This window comes from Hyperoodon ampullatus (assembly GCF_949752795.1).
Source record: "Hyperoodon ampullatus genome assembly, chromosome: 11".
In the NCBI taxonomy this organism is placed as follows: domain Eukaryota; kingdom Metazoa; phylum Chordata; class Mammalia; order Artiodactyla; family Ziphiidae; genus Hyperoodon; species Hyperoodon ampullatus.
In genome coordinates, this window is record NC_136924.1 from 80,095,433 (window position 1) to 80,106,423 (window position 10,991).

Here is a 10,991-nt window from a genome sequence, read left to right on the forward strand (position 1 = left end):
AAGAACCCTGTGGTGAGCCAAACTCCAAATCATTTCCTCCTAACACACACATTTTTTTCTTTAACCAAGAAAATACAAATTTTCATAAAGCAGTCATTTTAAATAGAATAATCAGCTTCGCCAGGCTGAGAGGTCTGCTGAATGGCAACATGTAAGGAATAACTGATTAAAAACAGTTTTGTTGGCCCGAGTGTGGTAGCTAGCTACACCAGCACCGGCACTGTCTTGATTACTCTTGGCTATGCACTATTCCAGAACTTAGGAGTCTGGACAGGACTGCCGGCTAATGTCTACAAGTTGCCAGTTTTAAGGCATTTACCATAATACACATCTAAGCACTCAGTGTTAACCAGATGGGTATTGTTAAGTAGCTGTGGTATCAAATTAAATTTTGTTGAAACACTGGCATTCCCCAAAGTTGCCTTTTTGTGCCCTGCTCAATTTGTGAGACAGCAGGTTTATCCAAGGCACTTAGCAAGGCACCTATAAACTGCCTCTATAGTTATTTAAATAGTGCACATAATTCAGAAAGCATCCTAGTCTGGGAGACCTGGAAAAAGGAAAAATAGTAGGAGCCCTTTAATCATTGGCCACAGCCAGCTCCATCTCCCTGTTCTAACAGAGGACACTCTGTTGGTGTCAAAGGTACAGAGAGGGCTTCCCTGGTGGCGCAGTGGTTGAGAGTCCGCCTGCCGATGCAGGGGACACGGGTTCATGCCCCGGTCCGGGAAGATCCCACATGCCGCGGAGTGGCTGGGCCCGTGAGCCATGGCTGCTGAGCCTGCACATCTGGAGCCTGTGCTCCGCAACGGGAGAGGCCACAACAGTGAGAGGCCCGCGTACCGCAAAAAAAAAAAAAAAAGGTACAGAGAATTACTAAGGAAATCAGATGAGGGGCAGGGATAAAAATGATGTCAATGGCACCCCCGGTGCATGCTGGGTCCCTGAGCTAAGGCCCAAAGTGATCAAGGAGCGTTCTTAGGGACATTTTCCTATCATCTCATTGCAGATAAACTGTGTAGACCAGAATTGTTTTCTATTCAATTCATAGGTCACCAATTCATAGGCAATCAGTGACCCCTAGAGAGTTAGCCACATAACTCAAAGGCTGCTGACTGAGAACTCATCAAGCACGGGGACTTTTCCATCACACTTCATGCAGAATATCAGCCCCATAATATGCCGGGTGCTTTGGCTTCTGCAGGGCAATTTATGAAGTCAGTTCATACATGGTAGACGGGTTGGTTATCCAGCAGGGCAACCACAGGCTTCCAGCCTCCGGACAGTTAAGAGGGCAGTAAGCCAGAAAGGGCTGCAGGAAAACCCAACACAGCAGGGCACAAAACAGCATTCACACAGTGCCCTGGTGAACACAATCCCCAACCCAGCTGGACTGAGCCACGATAGTTGGCAGCATTGTTGAGGGCCCGCAGGAGAGATCAGACTTGTCAGTCACCAACTTGAAGCAGTTTCGCCTGAGTTATCTTTATTTTCAATCGTCCCCTGCCCCCCACCCAGGGCAGTGACCAGGGTCATGCCAAAGTATATTAAGTTCAGTGTCACCAGACAGCCTTGAACCAGAGAAGGGGAGAAGAACCTTTCCCCCGTGAGACATGGACTTGGAATCACACGCTGGTGCAGTGGGCTGGATATGGATGCATTTTCCTCCCCCATCCTCCTCCCCATTTTTTCCTTCATCCCGACCTCCGGGTTCCATTACCCAGCTGGGCCTCTCTCAGAGCTACCCAAATAGTTGTTCTCTGCTCTCACCATCCCTCCTTTAAGCCTACCCACCGTGTCAGCGTTCCTGACCGCAGTTTAAGGCAACTCAGCGAGACACTGGCTCTGGGGTTGACTGTCAGGGATTATTGCAGCAAAGGGCATCTTGATGCCCAAACCTATAGCAGCTCAATTCTCTTCATTAACAGTGAGTCTCTCTATTCAGAAGATGTGGAAGAAAAATGTCCACAATACTTTCCCTTTGAAATGCAGTCTGCAGGTGATCGGAATTTAAAACATAGCATCCATTTCAATTCACTGACTACACAACTCAGAGACGAACTCAACATCTGGCGTTAGGCAGGCACCCTGGTGAATCAGAACAAAAGCCGTGTTAGAATTGATGAGAAATGTTTGAATCAAAAGATTTTAGAGCCTGAGGAGTTTGGGAATACCTAACGCACCCCCCTTGTTTTAAAGATAAGGAAACCGGGGGTCAGGGGTTCCTGAGGGACAAAAATAAACCTGGAATGCAGTTTGCGAATCAGAAATCACGACTCCATGTTCTGCAGGCTCTTTCAATATCTTTAAATATCTCTGTCTACTTATGGACCAGAGTCTGTCAAAATTTATTTTTAAATGACAGAAAATCTGTCCAATTAAATATATTCTGCTTTATTTCTAGATGGCAGCTTGACGCACAATCTTCACACCCTTTAACAACACATCAACTTGAGATAAAAATCATTAATTCCATAAAAGGAATAGGAGAAAAATGAAAAGCTAAGTACCAGCTGAGGTGCCACAGAGACTTTGGTCAGTCAGCTCTGTGAGCACAGGGGGTTCTCCAGGGGCCTGAGAAGGCAGGACATAACATAAAAGCTGTCAAAAGATGACTTGGCCGGTCATCTGCAGGTAACTTAAATTACACAATGTCCTCAAGTGTTTTGGTTTTATTTTCCTATTTTGGCGATTTCCAAGACCTTCCATGCAGTCGTCCTTCTAGGTCTCAAACAACTTCCTAATTTCCAATGTTCCTTTTAAACTATGTCACTTGCTCTTTGGACATGGAAAGGATATAAATTATAAATAAAGTCAGTTCCTTCTAGTTAATGCCAGGTTTGGAAAGATGGGACTAGCAGAGGTCTGTAACCTAGGGTAACCACGATTATTTTTAGCATCACAGGGGCAAGGGATGGAGAGATGGACATTCCCATCTTAGTTGAGGTGCCACCCCCTTGGGAATTCTTCCTGACCCAGGCCTGGGTTAGGTGCACCCAGAGGACAATGAGCACCCCTCTACCACATCACAGTCTTCTGGAACCTTAACCAGATCTGTCATGATTATAAATGAACTTGAAATCTTAAGTAACCATGTTACAGAATTTACTTTTAGCACGAGCTATGTGACCTCAGGAAGTTTTCCGTGTCAGTTTTCTCATGTGAAAATGGGAATAAGAGTATCTATCTCAGTTTCCTTGTTTGTAAAAAAAAGAATATAACAGTATCCACCTCAGAGTGATTGTAAAGATTAAAATGCTCTTATGAATTATAGCACAGAAAAGCATTCCAACATCATAAGTAGTCAATAAACAGCAACTATTATCACACTGCTGTCCTTATAAGTCCTAACTAATACATTAGTTGTCCTCTTCTCTGTGCTTCTTTTAATCTTCACCAGCTAGATAGATAAGCCCTTGCGTGTGATGGGGGAAAACCCCCCGCAAGATGTGAAATCAGATGGGCATGGGGTAGTATCCGGACTCCGCTATTCACTACATTTCATTAATTAAAAAGATATACTTTTTCACATTTTAGCATCACAGAAACTGAAATGTGTCTTACATTCAGTGAAAGTGGGCATTATCTCTGATCTTGAGCAAGTTATTTAATCTCTGTAAAACTAGTGATACTGCCTTCCTCTCCTAGGGTTGCAGGAAGGCACAAATAACATAATCATGCAACCCCCTAACACACGACAGGCAGCCCCGATTTGCACCTTTATGGGTCCAGTGTCTTGTATATAAAAGACGCTTAGGAGGTGAATCAATATTTACGTATGTTGAGTGGAGCATCCCATTATCCCTGGAAATTTTTTAAAAATAGAACCCAGATCCATTCCAAGCTAATGTGTGTGCATGTCCCTGCCGGAGCGGCCTACAGAAAAGGTCAGGGGCTTTCAGAACAGGAACTCTGAGGAGGGGCCGTGGATGGACACCCAGAGCCCTGTGCAAGGACCTGCGGCTGCTTCCAACAACCCACCCCGAGCCTCGGATTACCATCCAGGCCCTACACGGGGCCACTGACGGCATCCAAATCCCTGCCGAGACCCAGGTCAGGTTCAAAGTTCCTACGGGGAGGCCAGCAAGTGCAGGAAGGTGCTTTCTCCAAATCCAGTTATAATTCCCGACACATAACAACAAGTTACCTAGTGTGGAGCATTTACTTCATTAAGCCCCACTTCACTCTTCACAATAACCCTGTGAAACATAACCAACTGCATCAGCATTCCTGTTTTCTGAGGCCCAGCGTTTAAGTCACACCTCTTATTAAGGGGCAGAAATCCACCTGGTTCCCAAGCCTGTGTCCTTCACCACTGCGTCTTCTCTCTGGGAGGTGAGGAACATCAGCTGGAGAAGGAGGTGAGGTTCTCCCAAACTTCGAGGTCTTGCTTTCAAAACAGCCCGACAGGGCTTCCCTGGTGGCGCAGTGACTGAGAGTCCGCCTGCCGATGCAGGGGACACGGGTTCGTGTCCCGGTCCGGGAAGATCCCACATGCCGCGGAGCGGCTGGGCCCATGAGCCACGGCCGCTGAGCCTGCGTGTCCGGAGCCTGTGCTCCACAACGGGAGAGGCCACAGCAGTGAGAGGCCCGCGTACCGCAAAAAAAAAAACAAAAAACAAAAAAACAGCCCGACAGCATCCTTCCCACGAGGGTGTCAGGCCCTCCTGTTCCAGGTGGATAGAGGCAGATGGGGTAGACGGGTGGGGCAGTTCTGGGTGGAGTGAGTTTCAGTGGATTTCCAAGCCCAGTTGGTGCTGCCTCTGTCCTGGGCCCTGGCCAGCCCTAACAGGTGGTGTTTTCCATTTGACCTCTTCCCGTGTCACTCGTTCATGATTTATTTCCCACAGCTCCAAGCAGCACCCTGCAGCTCACCTCTGGGCCTTCCCTTCCTTGATAGGCTTCCTCCATCTTTTTCTTTCCCCTTTTTTAAAACTTGTGGTTCTTTGAAAGTTTCTCTCCTAATGACACTTATTTCTCTCTACACAGGACTGCATTTCCCGGCCAAGAAACTTTTCTCTATTCATCCTTTGCAGATGTGTCACAATGAAAAGTCATAGTTGGAGATTCCTCATCTGAACTTTCCAGAACGCCAATGGTAAATGCACACGTGCAGGCATGTTTAGAAAGATGGAGAAGCCAGAGGAAGACACGCACAACGTGACAACTTTCCTTGCCCCCAATGAGGATGTCTGCTCCTTGCACTATCAGATCTCCTGAGACCCCAGGGATCACATGGAGAAAGATCATCCAAGTGGAGGGTTCGAGAAGATACACTGCGCGCGTTTGACAGTCTCCCCTTCAGCCTTTCCTCTACAGCAATCACTATGCTGCATTAATCTCCTTCTAGGCTGAGGAAACCTGGAGAGCTTTGTATTTCGTGCCGTCTCCCATTTCTAGGCAATACACTAAAGCAGCTGGTAAATATGCAATTACCAAATCATCACATCCCTCCAAGAGGTTCAGAGATGTGTGGAGTTTTTTGTGTTTTTTTGTTTGTTTTTTGCGGTACGCGGGCCTCTCGCTGTTGTGGCCTCTCCCGCTGCGGAGCACAGGCTCCAGACGCACAGGCTCAGCGGCCATGGCTCACGGGCCCAGCTGCTCCGCGGCATGTGGGATCTTCCTGAAACGGGGCACGAACCTGTGTCCCCTGCATCGGCAGGCGGACTCTCAACCACTGCGCCACCAGGGAAGCCCAGAGATGTGTGTTTTTAATACAGAAGCTAAGGCCAAGAACAGCTGCATAAGAGACAGTGACCTATTTATCTCTCCACTCCACCCATGGTGGAAACAGGTTGGGAATATCTCCCATGACTTGGCGTTACAGAGCTCCTGGGTGATAATGCAGACTGAGGCAAAGAATACAAGGGCTACCTCACTGCTGAGGGGGACTCACTGGAAGTGAGGTCCATAGGTCAGAACACACAAACTCTATCACCTTTGCTGGTGCCAGGCCCGAATCATCCACAACACACCCAAACTATGAAGATGATGGGTCGGCAGAACCCACCACCTCCTTCACTTACTAAAAGACAGAAAATGCTGGGGAGCAGTGCTCATTTTTGCAATATGGCTTGAGCTGCAGTTGGAAAGATATTACGTACAATTTTGGCCTTGTTTACTCATCCCACTCATCCCACAAACCATGCCAGACAGTTTCAGACGCTTGCTGAGCACAACTGGCTTTTGGAAATGCCAGAAAACTGATGCGTTTTTTCAAAGTACATGAACTTATCCTTTGAAAATGTGACTCCTAAACCATAATCCTCAACCATGACGAAAAGACTGTATCAGGTAACTTCGACAGAAGCTATACTCCCCCATGTTTGCCCTGCATCCGTAGGGTCCCCTGGAATGTTCTGAGTTTCATGGTCTGTGTGCCTTACCTGCCTTTTGTGGTGGTGACCCACAAATCCTATAAATTCAACGTGAATTAAATACCCCAGAAACAACTGCCTTCATGTACACATATGATGAATATGCCAAACATGCAGTAATTCATGCTTGGGAAAAAGTACTCAATGACGTGTCAGCCGTTTCACAAATATAGAAGCTGGCCCCTGCTATATCATAACCAGGTGTAAATATTATCCAAGTGTCTCAAACTTCGGAGAGGCTAGAGATCTGTTTGATTTATCATTAACGAAGGGGTATGACCTCTTCCTTCAGTTTTGCTAAGGGATGCAAACTTTCTAACTTTGCAGATAAAGCGACTTACCATACTGCTGGGATTTTGGTGCTACATATTTTGTCTGTTTCTCTCTTAAGGAATTAGATTCTTTGGGACAGGGTAGGGTCACTACTGTGCTCCAACCAGACTCCGTTTTTAGGGCCAGTGCACCCATCCCCAGCTGCTGCCGGCTCACAGGGAAGGTCCTCAGCCAGTGGCAGGACACAGCTTCACCCAAAGTAATGCCCCCAGAAGGGGTGGCCAGGTGCCAGCCACTCGCTGATTCAGGGATACATAGATCCAGCTCTTTGCCTCAGTCAGAGACAACTGGGAAGGGCCACCCCAGCTCCAGAGCTCACCATAAGGGCAGCCGGGGCCTCAGTTACACCCACACTGCCAGTCAGCTTGTCCTCTGCCCAACCCTGCTGCCTTCTTTTCCTCACCCCTAAACTCCTTCAGCATCCAACTCCTGGTGTGCTTCCAGCCAATCCAAAAAAAGACAAGCTGTTTTCTAAGTGTAGAAAGTTATTTTTTAAATCGTACTGAGGAAGTTACAGGCCCTAGAGGGACACGTTCGATCAGAGGTCCTGTGAAGGCTGAAGGCAGTCTTTGAAAAATACTTGTGATTCCGTTTAAAAGTTACACATTTTGATAATCAACTCAGACCACTTTCTGAACACCAACCCAATGCAGTCAACAGGGACAGGAGTTTAAATAATGCCCAGGAGTATCACAGTTTCACAAGTAAGGGAGGTGAGACAGCGCCAGGCGAGTGATCTGTGCATCACAACATCACATCACGTGGTACTGGAAACTGACACCAGACCACAGGGTGCCGAGCTACGGTTTTTACCCTTGCCCATTAGAGTATACCTGCTCCCCACATAAGACACACGTGCTTTATAACCTACATCAGAGGAAATCCTTACTCTAAAGCCACTTGAAGAGAACAGCGCTACATGACAATGAGTCCTGAACACTTTATTCCCAACATTCCAAACTTTTAATAACAGGGAACAATTCCTAGAGCTGATCAATTATTGATGACTTTGTACTCTTTACTGCATCCCCGAGAAAGCAGATGGCAGACAGGCCTGGCAGGAATCAAGAGCTACTGCTACCACGTTGCCCAGGAGGCAGCACACCAACTCCCAGATAAACCTCAAGGAACTACCTAGTCATCATCCAGGCTCTAGTCCAGGTTAGGGTCCAGGGATGGAGTTAGGGATGTCACAGGAGTAGAAATCAGAGGAAAAGCAGGTGCTTGCACAGTGCCTGTATCTTATTACCAGAGGTTTGGATTCAGAATGTTAAAAATGTAGATAATGTATTCTCTATAAAAAACTCAACTTAAAATCATACTACTGCTTAATGTTTTATAGCTTTTCACACACTGTCTCATCTGACATTCACAGCTCTCCCTGTAAGGGCTGAGCTGGTTCTTTTTTTTTTTTTTTTTTTTTTTGCGGTACGCGGGCCTCTCACTATTGTGGCCTCTCCCGTTGCGGAGCACAGGCTCTGGACGCGCAGGCTCAGCGGCCATGGCTCACGGGCCCAGCCGTTCCGCGGCACGTGGGATCTTCCCGGACCGGGGCACGAACCCGTGTCCCCTGCATCGGCAGGCAGACCCTCAACCACTGCACCACCAGGGAAGCCCTGGGCTGGTATTTTTATCTCAACTTTATGCCTGGTTAACTGACTTGCCCAGGATGACACAGCTGATCAATGTTGGGATCAGACTGCCAGATTCTTGGTTCCAAGGTCCTTTCATATAAAATTCTGCCAATTTGCAATCTGTCTACATATTTCTCCAGGCATGTGTACAAAGCCCCAAAACCCTGTCTCCCTCCTTCTGCCTTTATGGCTCCCACCTTCATGCTACAGACCTGTATTTCATGGGAACAAGGACTACCGATGGCACGGGGTCCTGAACAGGGTCACAAATCACCACCAAAGGTCTCAGTGACTCCAAACACTCCAGACTCTGTTGATACAGACCACAGCTTCTGGAATATGGCTGACAAGAGACTAGGGGACCAAGTTATACGACTACCAGTGTTCAGTGTCTGTGACTAACCTGCTTCCTGTCAGTCTCATACACAAGAGGGGAAAAAAGAACATGCTTTAAACAGTTCACCAATTTCCTAGACACAAAAATTGTTCTTAGGAAAGCCTTCCTACCCTCGTCAATAGGTTTTGCTACTGTTGTCTGAGGCACTTGGCGGATTTTACTCTTGCCAAGTTGGCATTCTGTTTCTGCGATACAAAAATGCTGGGACTAAAGAGATCAGGTGAGGATGTTATGGTTTCAGGACCAGAAGCAAGCAGGTGGATGCATTACAGCTTGTGGACATGCTAATGAGAGCTAATTACTCTACCGACTCCACAAAAGCCAACCAGTAGCAACAAGAAATGCCTGGTAAAACTTGCTGGGTTCTCAGGCTTTGTTCGAAGGGCTGGTGCCAAAATGATCTGGCTGAAGTGATGGGCACAGGGCTGAACTGGATTGTTATCTGAGAATCACAAAGCCTAGTCTTTAGTCCTTTGTATCCTGTAAATCAGTAGTCAGGTCAGCACCAATTTTATTCTTCCAGATTTCACCTACTCTCTTAACCCTTAGCACCGCTACCCACTCTGCCCCCAAATGTCCACTTCAGCTGCAAATTAAGAAATCAAACAATGGGCCTGGAATTTTAGGAAAACAATTGCCTACTGACCATTAAAATTGGGTGTGGCATTTTATCATGTACTGCACTCCGTTTGCAACATTCGCAAGATTTGGCCAACAGTTCACTCACTTTAATCCTCGAACTCAAGACATAAAAGTGAACGGAGAAATCATGTAAATTTAACTTAATCACTGATACTTAACTATATCCATGTTTCTCCGACAGCATATACATACGGTATGAATTATATAAAAGCACAACTCTAATTTATGAATATATATAAATTACATTTTTAAAAGGCTTTCCCATCCTTGTCTCTCTATTGCTACTAAAGAGAGAGCAGGGAATGGAAAAGCCACAAGGCTACAGATCTAAATTTCTCAGAATAGGAATGAGAGCATTAGTTATTAACCCAATAAAGCCCCATCCTCATTAACTTTTCCCCATTCCAATACTAGGTTGATGTATTGTTGAAAATGCAATCATGGCTTCAGGGACAAAAAAACAAGACAGTCCAAGGCATATTTTAAAGGCATATTTTAAACCTCCCAAAGGGTGTTATCTTTAACTCCATAGAAACAAGAGTGCACTGGATTATAATTCTACAATAACAACATTTATAATTACTTGGCTCAATTTATTAAAATGGAAAAGTCTGAATAAACATACAGTAGAAGTTAAATGGCAAGACAACCCTCATGTTGAGATTCTTGAGTCAGAAATAGCAATAATATTAGCAAAGTTATTTTTTGTTTAAGTGGTTAACAAGGTCTAGCGTAAGGACCAGTCAGATCTAACCCAACTTTTATATGGTATGAAAAAATGAAGATTTATTTAACAACTCTTCTCCTAAGTTATTTAACAGCTTTGTATTTTCTTGTGATTTTCTATAACTTTCTTTCACGCCACTCTGTTACCTGAATGTTTATGATACATGGACAAGTAACAACTCCATGAATAATGTTAAAATTCTCAACTATGTGTAAAGGAATGCCTGAGTTATTGCCCTTCTAGAGAGCTGTCTGTGCTTTGTACATAAACACATAGACAAAGCATGTTTTATTTTGGCTGTGAGTATAGTCCTAAACAGGGGGTTCATCAGGAAATTCTCCAAGCAGAAGGATTTCAGAGAAGTAGGCGACTTAGCCACACCAGGAGAGAAAATCTACTGAACAGGAAAATAAGTAAGGCAGATAAAGAAATGCTTCTTGCACTTAAATATAAATAACATTTACTAAAATTTCACAAATCTGAGCAGGTGTACCAGCTATTCTGAAAATTTTAAACAAAAAAGAACAAAGGCATTTTCAGCACGGAGACTAGGAAACAATCGTTACTGAGCTTCCACAATGAATGGGCCCGGTACTGTGCTGCGCGTCTTGCATGTACTATCTCAATTTAATGTTCCTAAGGTAGACACTGTTGTTCCCAGTTTAGAGACGCAAAAACCAATTCAATATGCTAAGACATGACTATCTTAGGAGTCCATCCAAGATATATCTGCCTCAAAAACCTAAAACAGTTGCTGCTACCCTCTGCCCAATAGCATCACCAAGAAATTACAGTGATGGAATTGTTTCATAAGCTCCAGATTTTAATTATGCTTTTATTGAGTGGTGGTTTCCTCCAAATTCACGGAGATGAAAATAGAG